The sequence below is a fragment of the Athene cunicularia genome (genome assembly GCF_003259725.1).
Source record: "Athene cunicularia isolate RWA chromosome 4 unlocalized genomic scaffold, athCun1 chr4_part1, whole genome shotgun sequence".
Lineage (NCBI taxonomy): Eukaryota > Metazoa > Chordata > Aves > Strigiformes > Strigidae > Athene > Athene cunicularia.
In genome coordinates, this window is record NW_020799098.1 from 23,890,497 (window position 1) to 23,907,891 (window position 17,395).

The window sequence follows — 17,395 nt, forward strand, 5'->3', positions numbered from 1 at the left end:
CCCCCCGGCTGTGCTCTGTACGTGTCAGAACCATGGTGCCAGAGAAATGTAGGGGTCAATGCCACAAGAAAACTTTATCTGCAACTTAAAGTGTACAAACTTAAACGTAGTTTTCTTGAACTGTATCAGTTTTATAAGTGTGGTTGGAGAACTCTGGTGAATTAGTGTTTGGTCTGTTCTTTACAAACATACGTATGACTGAAACATATTATGGCTTTATTATACAAGTAGGTAAATTATTTTAAACAGAAATCCCTAAAAAGAACAGTAAGTGGCGACAGTGAGCACGGGTAACAGGAACAAAATTGCTTCATTTTACAGTCTTGTTTTCTAGAGGGAATTTTGTAGATAAGCAGAAGTATTTTCCCCTAGTAGTCAGCAGTATTGTTGTTGAATTGTTGATATCAATTAATCAATCTTCATTTCACTGAAGATGATTGGATCTTTAGAAACATTGAAGTTGCTTTATTATTTGAATATAAATAAGTCTTTTCTCATATCAGTAGATATAAGCAATCAGACATATTTTAAATATGTATTTTGGCTAAGAGACGTTGAAGATTTTGCTTTAAATAATTTTTTTTGTTTTCTCAAGATATTTTTAGTGCTTCAAAGTGATAAGGAAAGTAAGTTATATTTGCCTGATTGTAATAAGAGCTTTTACTGTTACATGTGGAAACTTGTAGACTTGTAGCAGCAGTTAATGACCGTTTCTCTGCTACCCAGTAGTGCCTTGTGCCTTATAGATGCCTGCCATTAACGTACAGTTCACGTTAAATACAACAGGTATAAACTTCCGTACGGTCCCATTACACGGAGCTGTGACATCAGCCCTATATAGGTTCAAAACATTACAGTGATTCTTGTCACTACTTCAAACAGAAAACTGAGTTGCAAAGTTTGTTATTTCAAGAAATTACGTGGTGATATAAGGCAGTATTACAAGCCCTTGTTGAAACTGATGCCTTAACTGGAGTTAGGAATTTGTCCTGAAAACAAAACCCTGTGAATTGGAACAAAACCCCAATAATTTTGAATTCTCTTGGCTCTTCTGAAAGTGGGTAAATTAGCCCTCTCTTAGTTTGACTTAATGTCTTGTTAATGCTTTGATTAGTTAAGACATTGATAGTTTTTTACTCTCAGCTCCTTTAAGTTTTGATAGTGAAGGTGCCTTTCATGTCTGTAATTTAGCAGAGACAAATGAATGTACTGATGACGGATGTGTATAAAGCCAAATCCTACACACAGGTTGTTCTCTTGAAGACAGGATGGTAATAGCTTTATATAGCATCTGAGTGTGTCCTGACATAGGTAGTGTTAGCCAGTTTTATCTCAAAGTGTAAACAGGGCTGCGTTTAGCACTTCACATGGTAAAGATGCTCCCTTTTCCATCCATTATTTCAGCTAGCTCTCCTCTGTGCAGCACCTTGGCATACTTCTAAATTCCAATACAAGACTGCTTTTACTGGGTCTTGACAGCTAATACCTTTCAGCCATTTTTTAGCCATTGAAAACATTTCTGTTGTAGAAACAGAAACAGTTGTGATGAGATCATGAACAAGCTTTAACAGACCTTTTTAATACTGAAAGGCTATGTTCCTCATCATGTCTGTGACTCCAGTACCCACTTTTTAAAACTATAAAACCAGCTATATATAAAAAACCCTAATACTAGTATTGGCATGATTAACAATTTTAAGTATGAAGTCCTATGTATACGTGTAGGAATGTAAAATTAAGATCTTGCTCTAATAGAAGATACTACTGGTATAACCACCACTTTAATTCCTCCACTGTACAAGCATGGTATAAAACTCATCGGTAAAGCTGGAACCTCACTAGCTTCTCCATAGATTGCCTGAGTGAGATTTCCTTGTTTTACACTGTTGAGTTTGCATTTTCTTATTACACAGTTTTTCAATTCAGTTTATTTCCACTGACATGCATCATCCAGAGCATTGTATTAAAACGTTTAATTCTAATAAAGTGCAAATGTTTGATGCCCAATTTACATATGTTTTTATGATACAGAAGACAAAACTCCCACCTGCAGTTAGTTTTGCTGACTAGAAAAGGGTTAGTCCTATAAATAATGATTGCAGAAATGGGCCTTACAAATGTTTTTGTATGGACCTATTGTTGAAGGCTGCTTTGCAGGAATTACATGTATTTTTGATCATGTTGAAGTACATGAGAAAGAAAAAAAATGTGCATTTGTAGTTTAGTGCTACTGAGCATGAGGGTGGATAACTCATAACAGATGAAGAATTACAATTGCTTTAATTACAAAGTTATTGCCGTATGATATAAGAGAAAGGTGTTACTTTGCATTCTTAGCATGTTCCAGGTTTATTATGTTCTTTTTACCTGAAGTGTTGTTTCTTTTGGGAAAAACACAATTGAGAAAATGTTAATGTGGAAGAATACTCAAAAGCCAGCATAATGCTTAGTTAATGATGGTCCATTTTGGACAGCCCCAAAATACCATATGGTGTCCCAACTTGGATACATTGCATGAAGATCTTTTTATAAAGACAATTTTATATAATCTGGGTAGAATTTATTCCTGAGCTAAAGGAAAACACAGATGTTCAAGTGTATGAAATTGCAAGGGAGGTGTTGCGGAGATGTGGAGACAAATAACTCCAGGACTTTTTTTATGCTAAGTGTTAGTTCTGGTTACCTAACTTTGTACCTATTTATGGTTTTACGTGACGCACATCACTGTAGTGTTTCAGAGCTACAAACCAAGCTACACTTGGGGAAAAAAAGTTCAATAGTTTTAGAGATTAAGTTGAGTAACTCAGAATTTGGGAGAGCATCATGGTTCAAATACCTGGTTTTGATATGGGCCTTGATTTGAAATATGTTTTATTTCAGGAGGTCCAGAGGTCAGGGATACCTACAGCTCATTAGGTTGAAAAGAAGCCTCCCATTTTCAGTATTTTTGCCTCTGTGTGAAGTTTCTCTCTTCCCTCTTGTGCTACAGAACAACTCTATTGGTATGGTTGAGCAGAAGTCAAGATCTCACTCTCCTTAAGACTGTATGACCAAGTCTCATGCAGGCTTTAATTCTTTATTGCAAGTCAGGGCCAGTAGATCTCAAGTAGAACAAGTATGAGATGATTTTTTGCTGAGCAGATCCTCAAGCTTTTGTTACTGTTAGAGGAAATGATTGTTTGGGGCTAGGATGGAGACCGAATTGGATTTAAGTTCATTGTGCCAGACAGACAAACTTGAGAAGCTGTTGATAAACAGTATGAAAAGAACTGTTCATCATGTCCCCCTGTTCTTTTTGTAAGTTCTTAGCTTATGCAGCTGGAGGACTGGGCTAAGGTTTTGCTCTGAATTTAGTAAATATGCAAGTGGAAACATTGAGAACTTTTGTTTAATTTTCAACAAAGTTTTTCATTTGTATACTCAAAAGGTAGGATGTGCATTTAGGGAACAAGACTAAGATCAAGAGGTGTGGGTTGTGGGTTTTTTCAGCAAAACAGCAAGCTATTTAGTTGGTTGGTTTTGTTCTGTCTTCTTAATATTTAGAATATCAAAATTACCTGAAATGCAGCCACCTTCCCACTAAGCAGCATCTGGAATTATCAGCTCAAAAAGTTTGGGTTAGTTATTTGCCCTATCTACTTAAAAAAGAGCACTTAATTTTTTTAACAATATGACCATTCTTTTTTAAAGTATTAAAATTGTCTCTTTCTATAATTTTTGATATATGTCTATAATGGGTATATGCACACATATATACAAATTATAAAGTATTATAAATTGTATAAAATGGTATAAATGGATGTATAAAACTCAAGCCACTTTGTCACAGACTATTTTCAAACTTGCTGTTAGAACCCCTTGTGAGAATGAAGTATTTATGTTCAAAGGGCATCACTCAACATTGTTATTCTAGCATTGCTGAAGAACAGCCCTGGGTTTTGTTACATGCTATTGTAACAGTAAAAAGTGCTATTGTAAAAGTAAAAACTTTACAGAAGAGTCCACAAGTAAACTTGTAAACATTCAGGGTCGTATTCACCTGTAGCTTAGGTTCTATGACTGTTTTTCTTAGCATTGAAGAAATAATATTTAAACAGAGCAGAACCTACAATTTATTTTCTTCCTTTCTAACTTTGTAAATATCACTTTATTTCTTCAGATGTATTTGCCTGCTAGACTGGATCCATATGTTGTAGTTTATGTATATATTCATACATATACATATATACATTTTTTTATTAAACTATCAATACAGATGTCAGGGTGTGCTTAGGACACTGGAGCAGTTTTCTGTCTCAGGGTAACAACGCATTAAGGTGAGAGAAAACTCACTCTTGTGCAAAGTGGCCATCCTTTCAACGGCAGACAGAAGAGCTTGCGGCCCCTCTACACTTGACACAGTTTCTAAGTGCAGTGAATTCCATGTGATATTAATTTCTCAAGTAATATAGTAGGTGATGGACAGCAGCGGTATTGAATCAAGTCCTTACTGTGAGTTGCTCCCTCAGGAAGGTATGAGACCTGGCTTGAAATGAGAGGCAGCACGGTGCCGGCAGCATTACGGTGCCTTCCCCCATCAGCACAGGGGAGCTTCTTTCCTGCCTGATCAAGGGCGGTGGGATAACCTGAGCAGCAGTCTCCTGTGCAGCAAACTCACAGGGATTTCTGGGGCTGTGTTTCAAGGAGACCACGTGTATTCTTTGGTGGGATTTGTGTAATCACATAAGAACAGTGTAGTACAAAGAGTACATAACTTGGCATCCTACCTCTGAGCTTATGCGGCGAAATAACTCAAGAAACTTCATACAGGACTATGTGAGCATATGCATGTGTCCACAGATGTGTAAACATACAAAATAAAGTCCTACATTAGACTTTAAGTTTTGTTTGGAGAATTTAAAAATACTTATTACGGAAAGAAAACCTTAGGTCAAGGAGTTACTAAACTTCTAATTCAAGATATGAGGACAGTGCCTGAGCAGCAAGTTGTTTCATCTGAAACAAATGAAATTTCTTTGAAATTTCATCTGCTGAAAGAGTATTTTGTGTTATCTCTTCAGGGTGCTGTAACAATAAATTAGTAATATTTAGCTACCAGTAATTTAAGGTTTTAATACTTTGAAGGTAGTAGATATAAATATAATGTAGTCATAGATAGTTGTGTGTATGGAATACAGAGAAATCTGGCACTTTTTAATATAGGCAATGCTGTTCAAGACATCTGCTTTATCCCCTTACTGGAATTTTAATTAAAGAAAGATAATAATAGATAGAATTAGAGGACCCAATTTAATCATGGTTATGCCAGTGCAACTCTAAAATAACTCCACTGGCCTGATGCTACTCTTATAATTTAGGTTTTGTATCAGAGAGAGGCTTTTACTAACAAATTCTTTAGTCAAAAGGAAAGTAGGGCTAAATCACAGGTAGCTGAAAACAAGGGGTATAGCAAGGTAAAGAGGAGGGAGCCCCAAGTCAGTGCAGAGTACCATGAGCATGCTGATGTGTTGGGTAAGGAGGAGATGTACCACGTGCAACTCTTGTAAGCAACCCCTTCACCACCATAATTACATGTGCGCCTCTATCTTTGACCTGGCCTTAGACTTCCTCTATAAGCATCTGCTATTGCCTATTATTGTTGGAGACAAGACACTGTGCTGGACAAACGTTATGCCTGACCAGCTACAGTCATTCTTGTACAGAATCTCCACCTAGAGAAAAAAAGTCACCTTTACAGTCTAAATATATCTGCCTGTTCAAAATACACTTGGTGCCAGAAACTGGAAAGACTAGTACATGGCAGGACTTCCACACTGGACTTAATAACTAAACAGACCAGATTTCAAATTGTCAGAACCTGACAAATACTCTTGTACAACCTGCTTGTAGCATTTGCTTGGGGTGGCACAGCTGCAGACTTCAGTATAGTACCATGTCTCTGTGGTATGATTAAGCAGTTGAAGATGTTTATTAATAGACTCCATTTCGCTCTACTGGCAATTTAGTACCTTTGCAGTCTCACCTGTGCTTTATAAATCTCCAACTTTGCCCTCCAACTCTGTTACCTGAATCGGGTATTGAGACGTTTAGTTATTATAGTGTATGTATGATACATAACAATGTTTTTTGTAAAATTATTATTTAGAATCTCCAATTAGCAACATTGTACAAAATATTAAGATGAAATGAGAATTAATGACTAAGAGCCTTATCTGGACAGCTTTAGTTTCAGAGACCTCCCCAACTAGAGTGTTTGCTATTGGCAGGCATTTCTGAAGCCTAGACCCTTTGATGTGTTCGTATTACTAAAGAGCATTTGCATTTCTTACAAGCTACTGCACTTCATAAAAATACAAAACATTCAGAAGCATATAGAAGTTCAAAGTTAAAAATAACGGGCAAAATAAATGGCTTGTGTGAACCCTCCAAAACCCGCTCTTAGCATAGTGGCTTCAATACATACGATCTGTTAGTTAGTATTGTTTATTTGTGTTGTATAGGATTGATGCCTGACCATGCAATGTAGGTAGAAATGACTGGCACTTTAGAGTATATATCAGAGAAGCCCTGACACTGCCTGAGTTTATACTCAGTGTTTATTCACAAGTAATGTCACTGACTGGATTTTATTAGATTGATCACTTTTAAATGATTGACAACCATTGAATAACCATGTGGGTTTAATACTTTTAGATGAGAGGAGTTATCCTTATTTGTACAGTTATGTATACCAGCTATTATATGTAAGATATATGAGAAGCAAATGCAGTAAGATTGTACTTTGTGAGTTGGACCAAAGAAGCCCAGTACCCCTCCTCTGACCCTGGTAGTTTCAGATGCATGATGAAAGAGTAAGAGATTACAATGGGGACAAACCAATAAAGATTGTATAGTTGTGTTTCATAATCTGTGAGGTCTTTTGCTTCCATTAATTTGTCTAGTTGCTTTACTAATTAGTCAATAATCTTGGTACTTATAAAAACGTTTCCAAGATTTGAGCTAGAGTATTGCCAATGGAAGTGCCTAATCCTGATAACTTCCGTGGGAATTTTGTATGAACAAGAACATGTGTATTCAGCAAAAGAAGAGATCTTAAAAAACAGAAGTGGAAATATCTGTGGAATAGAGGGTGCCTAAAAGCAGATCTCCCTAAAAGAGTAACTTTATCCAAAACCATCACTGTAATGATCCATTTTTGTCTATCTGTATATAGAGAGGTTAACTGTGTAGACCTAGTTATCTGAATACCCTTATTTCTATGGGTTTATGAAAATGGAGCCATACCAAGAAATGAACAAGGAAATGACAGTGTTCAGTAATCTAAGGAGACTAAGGCATGGAGTCTAATCTAAAGTAGTCCAGTGTGTCAGGCACACATCAGCTCTAATCTAAGGATTATTGTGCTAACAAGGATTTTCCACACCTACCTATGCCAGCATGACACATGTAGAAGATCTTGCTTTATTTGTCATAATCAAACATAACATAGATCATGTATGACTGCTTTATAAGTGATTTTCTTAAAATGAAGGACTTAATATTTTTATTTTTTCAATAAACGCTCCACAAGTTCTGGAAAAGTTGATCAGAGGAAGAATATTTTCTTACCTGATAATAGACCTCCTGGCTAGATTCATAGTCTGTACTGTTCTGGCAAGTCAAAGTTATTTGTTCTGAAAAAAATGCCTGATTTTGTCCTTTATTTTCCACTCTGTAATATTTCTGATAGCTCAGATACTGAGAGCAGTGTTCAGTAAGTGTTGATGCTCTTTTTAGGAGTGGTTACTGAAAAATACTAGGAAAATTATAGAATCATATTTGTGTTTGATAATGGTCCTGATTTACTTACATATTTCTTGGATTACATTTAAATCTGATGAAGAATTAGGCAGTGCTCTTGAAGCAGGTTCTTGAAGCATTCCTGTTTATGTGATCACTAATTTGGTATATCAAGAAACTAGCAAAGTACGTATGATGATTTACTTTGACATGCAAGTAATTTACAACATGGAATTATAAAGAATTAAGCAATCTTTGGAGAACAAAATGAGTGCCACTGAGTTAAACATCATTACCATTTAAATCAGGTTTATGTGGCTGTAACAGATGTCCAAAGGATCTTAGGCAGTTATTTCATTAGGCAATTACTTATTGTTGTACAAATCACAGACCAGAAGGCTGGGAGGGACCTCTTGAAGCCTTTGGATCTGTCCTCCTGCTTGAAGCAGGATCAAACATACCTGTGCCATTCCTGACAGAAGATTGTCTAGCTCTTCATGAGCTGTCTCTGAACCAGTTAAGAAAGTACACTGGAAAGCAGACTGTACAGCATACTGCTGCACTAGGTCTTCCATAGCACTACCAGTAGTACTTATCAGCAGCATACACAGACAGAAAATAAGCTCATTAGTCAATGAAAAAGACCAAAGGTAAAAAATTCCCCGCAAATTTCCTTGCTTAGGAGCTTCAGTAACTTTCATTAGTGTATGTCTTTATTCATAAATTTCTCAAATCCAGTTTCTGCCTCTTCATCCTTTTACCATGTCAGGAAGCCAATCTATACATCAGTGCAAAAGGTAGATAGTATAAGGCAATTAACTCCCATAAAGATTACTTTACCATGGATGTATGTCTTGCAGTGGCCTGCTTGTTTCAGGTGAAACCTTCCTGCAAATCAGGCATTTATGGAGTGTCTAATAGCTCATGTTACAGCTTTTCCTTTGGTGGTTTATTTATGACTGGAAGGAGGAGACTGATTTATAGGATTTCTCATAGTTACCTGGTGATTTATTCTCATGTAGGATATTCATTATATTTCAGATTAATATCACTTGGTTAGGTTTCTTTAATGTTGGTGAGTTTAAAATGTTATTCAAAAAAGAAGGCATGTGGAAGACACAGATCATCATTTATTCCTCTTTCTTTAGAAAATAGATCTAAAAATGCAAATAATCTCCTTATACTCCACCTGTTTTAATTATGAATGTTCTATTTTATACTTTCTATAATCAACCATGTAAAATACTATATAATTCTACTGAGCAGTTCCATTGCTGGTGTATTGTTCCAGTGTTAACACCACAGTCAGGTTATCATAGTCATCATGTAAATTCAAAATAATTTCAAATAAAAGAAATTGCATCCCCAGTTGTGGATTCAATTGTGTTTAACTGTATATAGGTGTGGAAGGTAAAAGATGGCTTGCACATGTTTTATCAGTTCTGTGGCCAAGGAACAAATACCTTCACAGGCACTGAGAAAGACTGATAGTGTCTGATAGCACAAGAAATGGAAATGAAGTCAAGTCCACTCTTTCAGCCATCTTCTACACTGCCGTTGAGAGTATAGCATCATAGAAGATCTTTATTTTCCTTTAAAGGTAATTGTAACTCAGTGGGTATCATTATAGTGAAAATAAGAGCAAAGAGTTGGGGAAGATGGCTAAGTAATTTGAAAGTACAAATTTGGAAGACAGTCTGTAGTTCAGTGACCAATTGATTAAATTGGTATGCCACTTCCGTAGGTTCATCAAATACTATTTTCTGTATCACACTTGCGAAAGGTATTTGTGAGAAATTGAACTTAGTTGTTTCAACTATATCTGCTTCTCAAGTGACTAAAACATGTATTGTTCTTTTTCAATTACTAACTCCTCAAGATCGTTAAACTGCAGATTTACTATTACCTTAATATACAATCAACCAAATGTGATTAGCAAGCAGAGGTTAATAAAATCTATCAAGTAAAATCAAGTAATCAGAAAAATATTTGACTCAAAAATAGATATGTTATAGAATTTATTAAAAATGGCCTTTTCAACTTTATTATATAATCTTCACTAAAAATAATGCTTAGATGAATCATTAGAATTGGAAAGGATAAGGGAGAACGGAGGTAGGATAACTCACTCTTCCTTTACGTGTCAATCACTGTTTTCCTCTCAGGCATTACATAATCCATCAAAACGAGCCAGTTCTGTGAATTATTTGGTCATGTTCAATGACTTTTAGCACAGACTCCACCTGGAATTCTCAGTTTTAAAAACTGTTGTACTGCAGTGCCTCTAAGGGGGTGGTTATAGCTAGGTAGAAGTTGTCTGTCGGTATGTGAAATAGTCCTGTAAGAAATCTGTTGAGATTCTCTTATTTAGGCAAGGCGTGGTTGAGTTTCTGGCATTCCTCCCTCATGTAGTCCCGTTGTTCTGGGCTTAATGCCCTCCCGCAGCTGCTTTCCTTTGCTGGGATTGTCATGTAGCTTCTTCATCTTTGATAACTGTTTCTACAGCAGCCAAGAACTATTCTGACTGTGCAGTGATGTTATTTAATAGTCCTCTCCATTTAGCATCAAGAGAAAAAAAAAAAAAAAAAACTGTTGCAAAGAAAACTCCTACTGTATTGATGCAGACTTAGTGTAGTGATAGCAAGTAGTCCCTCTCACTTCTGTGGGTGTCTCTGCACACCCACAAGTGTCAGGTTCAAGACTTTTTCATCTTTTGGCGTAAAAGTCTTCACATCTTTCACTTGAAGCCCATACAGTAGGCTACATTTATCAGTCATGTTTTTCCAGCTGGCATGACTGACTTCAGCAGTTTTGTAGGGACCCAAACCATGGCCTTGTTCCACCAAATTTAAGGAAGAATACAACCTGGATTAGGACTTTGTGACTTGTGAATTTAAATAGAACCATTAGAGAAGGGAAGGGTGACTTTACTGGAGAGCCAACAGTGCTTGCAGAGTTCTCCCATAGCTTTGCAGGGCTGCCAGATGCAAAGTCCCATTGGAGTGTATTGGAATTTCTTCAGAACGAGGTGTGTTTAATGGGCCTGTGTTGGCCTGTACTGTGAAATACGTGTGTGCTTTTACAAGCCTTGCTTTCTCGTGGTTTTTTTCATGGCTCACCTCTACTTTATGCCTTCTCAAAGCCTACAACACTTTATTTCATTTGATTCCAGCACTTGAATCTTGCTGTTCAGTTAGGCAAGATGTCTGTGGCATGCCATTGCTTTATTGATTGCCACTGCCTCATTACCTCAAGTGCTTTAGTAACGTACCCTGATTGTTTTCTCTTTGGTCTACTGATGTCAGAAAAAAAATAGTAAAGCCACTGCAGTGCACACAACTTAATTGTTAAAAACATTTTATAGTGTTGTACAGCTTTTTTTCTGCTTTCTGGGTAATTCCATAATTTTTTGAAGTGTGAGTTGACACCATCAGATGAAAAAGTAGGAATTTTCCACAGATCTTTGTTACTGAACTGACCCTTTATATGTCTTCTGTTACGCATTTTTGTACAGCTCACTCAGAAGTCCCCTCTTAGATTTCACAAGAAGTTTTTCTTTCATGTTAATTTTGATTATAGTTGCAAATTCGTGTCCTTGCAGGCTTTGCTGTTTTCCAGTGCTTAGTTGTAATAAGCTTTGGTGTTCTGCAGAGATAATTTTCAGACTTAATTTTGGTGTCTCTAAATGTGCTGTGTCTTCGGTTTCTCCTGTCACATCATTTAATTGTATGACAATAATTGTTTGTAAACTGTCATGTTTTCAAGAGCTTTTCCTAGTTTGCTTTATTAAATGAAAGAATTAGATTTTGTTGAATTCTTCCACTTGTGCAGTTTGCAGAATGCAAAATTCTCCTCCTGTAGAGATTCTGCCTTCAACCCATGGTGCTGCTAAAGCTCTCACTATGCACTGGCATTTGTGTGAAGATGAATTTCCATTTGCAGTGTTTGTCACAAATCATAGTCAAAGGACTCAAGGATGCTTAGGCACCCAAGCTGCAATCTAGGGACCATCTGCAGGACTGGGAAAGAATTCCAGGTCAACCTAACTCTTATTTTTAAGAACATCTACATGTACATGTAAGATGCTGTGTTCCCAAGGGGTAATGTGAGGTTAGTTATTTGGATATATTATGAAATTAAGTTCTGCTTCAGAGTCCTCACCCATACTCTACCCACTAGATTTAATGAGTATGTAGTGTTTGCTTATTTATTCACTTATTTATGGATTGAAGGTTTTCATCCAAACTCTGTGGAAGTCAGTAAGGCATCAAAAGGTACTGGGTTTCAGTACATGCCACAAATGTAGAACATCATGTAAGATTTGCTGAGATTAACAGATCTTTCCCTTAACTTCATCAACCTTTGGATCAGAATCCAAATTTGTGTCATGGTAAGCATATTGTATGCATAATAAAACTCAGAATTCTCAGGAATTCTTTTTAAATTTGGAACACAATTGTGTGAATAATCAAAATTCTTTTTAGATATAGGAACTGTTTTTCCCTTCTGTCATGTCAGTTCCATACTGATATTTCTCAAAATTCTGTATTTTAACACAGGTCTTGACCCGTCCATTGATTTTACTAGTTGGCTCATTTTTTTGTGTGTATAAATTGACAACCAGGTGTTATTGTTAAGCCAATAGGTGGCACTAGTTAATCACATTAACAGTCAAGTTGCAGGGTATCTTATAAGGTGTCACTGTGAAATGTGGCCAGCTATTAAGCATTATAATTAATAATAAATATTCTGTATGTGTTGTCTTAAATTTGTCATTTTACAGAACTGGCAGTAGGGAACATTTGTGAGAAATGGGGTTTAAAACTACATTTTAAATCATATATCATTTGATTTTGGGCTAAAGAATTGCTAATTGCTGCAATTAGAAGTTTTATACTTACAATTATGCCTCAGATAGTTAGGTCTTTTGTTTTGAAAATGGTTTTGTTTAAATGTTCTGGTGTAGACCACAAATTTATAGCCACATCTAATTTCTTCATGATTGAGAGTCATTTCAGGATAACTAACTATTTTAATGTTATTTTCTATTATTTCTTCCGATTTTCATGCCAAGTGACCATTCCTTTGGGCTTAAATGCTCAGCCCACAGTTGTATTTATTTTTTTAAGAACTGAGAAGGTTAAGGAGAGGGAGATGCCACCGATGTTATTATGCAATATCCTGGTGGCTAGAGCACTAACCTCTGAGCTGAAGGACTGCGATCTAGGCCCTTCTTAGTCCAGGAGTGTCACACACACTTTCTATACATCCTGTGAGAGAGCTCCCACCACCAGGCTGGGTGAGGGCAGACAGCTGTGTACATCACAGTAATGTTGCAGTATTTTACTACTCGGAATTTATTTGGAGGTTTACAGTTAGTTAAGGGTTTCTAGTTTAATCAATGAATGGGCTTCAGTCTGTCCAGTTTCTCATTTGCCGCCTTAAGAGAGCTGTCAGAGACCTGAAGGCTGACAGTGTTGTTCAGGGAGGGTGCACTGGAAGAAATGACCTGGATCAAGCTGTTATCATTCCCTAAAAAGAGTTTTGGAGAACTTTAGATGCTTATTCTAATGCTCTGTACTCACAGAAACCCCAAGGGAAGGAAATTACATCAGAGTCTATGCAGTTAATTTTCTAGGAAGGCAAGGGTACTAGGTAGCTCGAGTCATTTTTCCCTCTTACCAGCTACATGATTCAAACTCATTGCTTGCAGAGTGCTCTGAGATTCCTAGATGAAAGGCACTATAGAAATGCAGATGACATTATTAAAGTATTGTTTTCAGAGACGAGGTTTCCATAATCTTTAGGGACATTTGTTACCTACTGGTATTCAAAGTCTTCAGTATGGGGGGTAATATACAATGCTATTGTGCATTATTAGTAAAAAAGGCAGTTTAAAGGGAGTAACTCAGTTGAATAGTCCTATGTGACAAGAACATACTAGCATTAAGAGGTTTGGCAGCCACTTCCTTACTTGTGTTGCTGCTAAGTAATTTTTAACTTTATTTGCATCATATCCTTAGATAATTCAAGTGCAGAAATTCTCACTGCAGTTAATAGACGATGTTTATAAAATACTCAAATTTTTTAATATTACAGTGCACTAAAAAAAATCCTATGGCAAGAACCTCTTCTACCCATCCATCAAATCTAAACATTTAGAATACTTAGAGGAAACAAATAGCTGGGTATCTTAGTTGACGTGCATTCAGGAATACATTAGAAGTTCTCTGCTCATCCAGGGCCTCCACAGCAGCACAAGAGACTCCAACATTATGTGTTAATAAAAACAATCTGTGTGTGTTTGTGCAGGAGACTAAGCTAGCAGAGAAGTAGTCTGTGAAAGGGGTGAGGTCAAGACCCCAGCAAGCCTCTGTCCTGACCCACTGCAAAGCACAGGAACACCAAGAACAGGGGGGTGGTACAGACATTGTTTCTTCTATCATACGAGGAGCTGCTCTTTCCCGGGTGACAGGCTGGAGATGAAACCTGCCGGCAGCTCTGTGACCCTGTGTGACGTTCATTTCTGTTGTGCCTTGAACAGCTGCAAAGGCAGCTTTTTTCTTCTTGTTCTGCCTCGGTTCTTCCAGGTTCAGCTGCCTGCCTCAACCTGTTATGTCACTCAACAGTTTTCCTGCCAGCTCCCGCAAGCTGGGTAATGCCTGTTCCTCTGTCAGTCAAACAGTGGCAGAGCAAACACCCTCCCTGTTTAGGATTTTCCCCTACTTGAGGGCCTGAGCTTGCACCATGCATGGGTAAGGTTACTCACAGGTTACGTTTCTGTGAACAAACTGCCAACTTGAATGTGCTGGTCCCTTGAGGGTGGTTGAGTGGGGTTCACTGTCCCCACATTGGTACGCCCTGTGCAAGACACGATAGCAGTATGTGGCTGAGCAGCCTCCTTACTCAGGTGCATCAAGCCTCGGTTGAGTAAGAGTCATCATGTGACTGAGGCCCAAGTGCATGAAACAGCTGTTCCCATCACTGTGCCTGAACTCAGACCACTACAACCACCATCAAGAAGAGAAACTGTATGGTCTTAGGGCAGAATAACTGGTGCTTGAAAATGAACAATTTCCATCAGGCTTCCATGTTAACTCTTTCTGTTCACTTGCATATATGTTTTGGAATTTTCTTCAAGTGGGCTATTTTCCATGACTCCTTTTATCCCAGAGATTAATGTTTGGCAACTGTTTGTAAATACACGTCATCTATTTACTAACACAAGAATATTAAAAATAAAATAAGATACTTTAATAGCAGAACAGCTTGTGTTTGAAGGTCAGACTTTGGCATGGAAATAGTTTATGCTGAGAAGCAGCACCTTGGAGTACTCTGATGAAAACTGGCAGTGATTTGACTGAGCTACAAGCCCTCAGAAATCACACCTCACACAAACCAGTCGTGTTTATACAGCGATTGCCTGTTATTTGGCAGAAAGGCCATAAATGCATGTATGGCTAATTCAGTTCAGTCTTCAGTGTTACACTGGGGATGCACAGGGAGAGGAGTGGCTGTGATGGCATTTTCAACCAGTTCAGAGTGTAAGGGTGTGTAGGATGCTGTGGTTATGGACTGGTTTAGGAAGCAACCTTCTGCAAGAGTTAGCACTTCCATGGAAGATGTGCATTGAGCAAGACATTGTCTTGCTTAAGACAGTGTCATTTCTTTTGGTTTCATTTAAATACTGGAGACAAGTTTAGGGTTGGGGTTTTTTAAAGTCTTGTCATATTTTTGCAGATGTAGTTTCATTCCCACAGTTTATTGTGGACTACCATTTGGATTTCAGAGTATCAGAATTAACATTAGGAGATTTATAAAGCTCATCTCACAGCTACTGTTTCTTTTTGGCTGTTAAAAGAATGTCATTTATTTAATCCATTCATCTGCAGCAGCAGCCTGGAAGGTGGAATTTGCCTGTGTCACATTTTTGTTGTTAGGATCTGCCAGCTGCACAGATTTGCTGTCACTGTAAATCAGGTTAGATTTTATTTAATTAAACCAGCTTATCTGCCATCCATACTAATCACTGTTGTTCATCTTAACTATATGCACTTCTGTTTCCTTAAAATTTCACAGTGTATTACAAATACAGGAATTCTTAAAATCCATTAATAGAAGCACCAGACTCAAACTCCAGTTAGATAAGCACATTCTAGATATTAGGTTTGGAGGTAGGAATAAAAATACAGGATGAGTATGCTGAGTGTCTTATCCAGAACACAGTTCTAGTTGGAGGAGTATTTCGTCTCTTTCCGTTTCATTTATAAGGTATTGGAAATGTAGCACTACTCTTGCCACTGTGTTTCATTTTCTGAACAAGACTCAACAAGTTATGCTGCAAGGAGCAGCACCATGTTCTAAAACTAGAGCCGGTGGGATTCTGCAGTCTAAATCCTAAGGACATAAATGGCAAGCAGTAGAATATCGTTTTATCTGTTGTATACCTCAGAAAATATATTTCCCATTTATCATTTAATCGTGTTTATGCTTCAGTTCTACCCTTTTCTAGCAATTGTTTTTTTGTTCCTGCAACTTAGCCTGTTTTAGGTCCCTAGTAAGACTGTTCTGTCCACTGTCATATTGATCATTTCAGTAACTGCAAACAGTAACTGTGAATTATTGCTTCCTTAATAACAAAGCAGTTGTAATGATTAATTTCCATTTAGAGAGGCAAGAATCATTCTGGTTTAGCTCAGTAACTGAGTACTAAGTTGTTTTTCAACAGAATTTATTCTACTCAATCATGAAGATACGATGCTCTGTGTTTTTGTAGACTTGCATGCCAAAATCAACCTGTGTTGCAGCAAAGAATACAGAATATATAGTCTTCTATCACTCATGATCTAAGGGCTTCAATTACTGTGAAGGTAAAAAAAAAAAAGTGAAGTATTTCAAATGAAGCAAAGGTAGTAGTATCACAAGGTATGGCAACACCATGTAGTATAGTGACTCCAAGCTCGTACTGAGAAAAATTGCTTTGGAGCCTAAATAATATCGCTGTGTTGGCACAGTGCAAACCTCTGGCTTATTAGTTAGCTGTGCTAGCTGTATACTACACTGTGGGAAAAAAGGTTGACTTAGGCACTGAAGTATGAGAGAGGATTAATGACTCTGGATCCCAAGGGTGGAACAACTCATCTGTCCCTCTATTCCTTAGGTACTAACTCAGGCAGCTCTGGGCTGAGAGCATTGCTTTTTGCACTCCATTCCTAAATACTTGTAGAATGTGTCTGTATTCATCCAGATCTGGAGCACATTTCTGAGGTGAATTTCTTGATCATCACTATCTGGTATACTTTGGCTCACATCATAGAACCACGTTGGTGTGAATGAACTGGGTTCCTTTTGGATGAAAACCAGGAAGATCTCCAGGGTCTCACCTAATGCACTCCAAATGCTTGTGGGGATTGAGCCCAATCCAAAGTAAAGTCTCCTGAAACACATATGGCATGGACATTAGGTTGTTGTCACCACCTATTTTCCTCTACAGTTTTGCTCCCACTTTTGTGCACATGAAGTAGCAAAAGTCTTCCCATGCACTGTACAGTGGGCCTGGATGACAGCCAGACCTGCAGGTTCTTCTGAGAGACGGGATCACTGTTGGCTGCAAGGG

At 37.5% G+C, this 17,395-nt stretch overlaps 1 protein-coding gene across 1 annotated transcript in view; it reads left to right on the forward strand.

The window, feature by feature from the left end:
• The window catches only part of NWD2 (NACHT and WD repeat domain containing 2), a 54,743-nt gene that overhangs the window by 373 nt on the left and 36,975 nt on the right, over positions 1-17,395 (forward strand). The gene's annotated exons all lie outside the window — the stretch shown is intronic.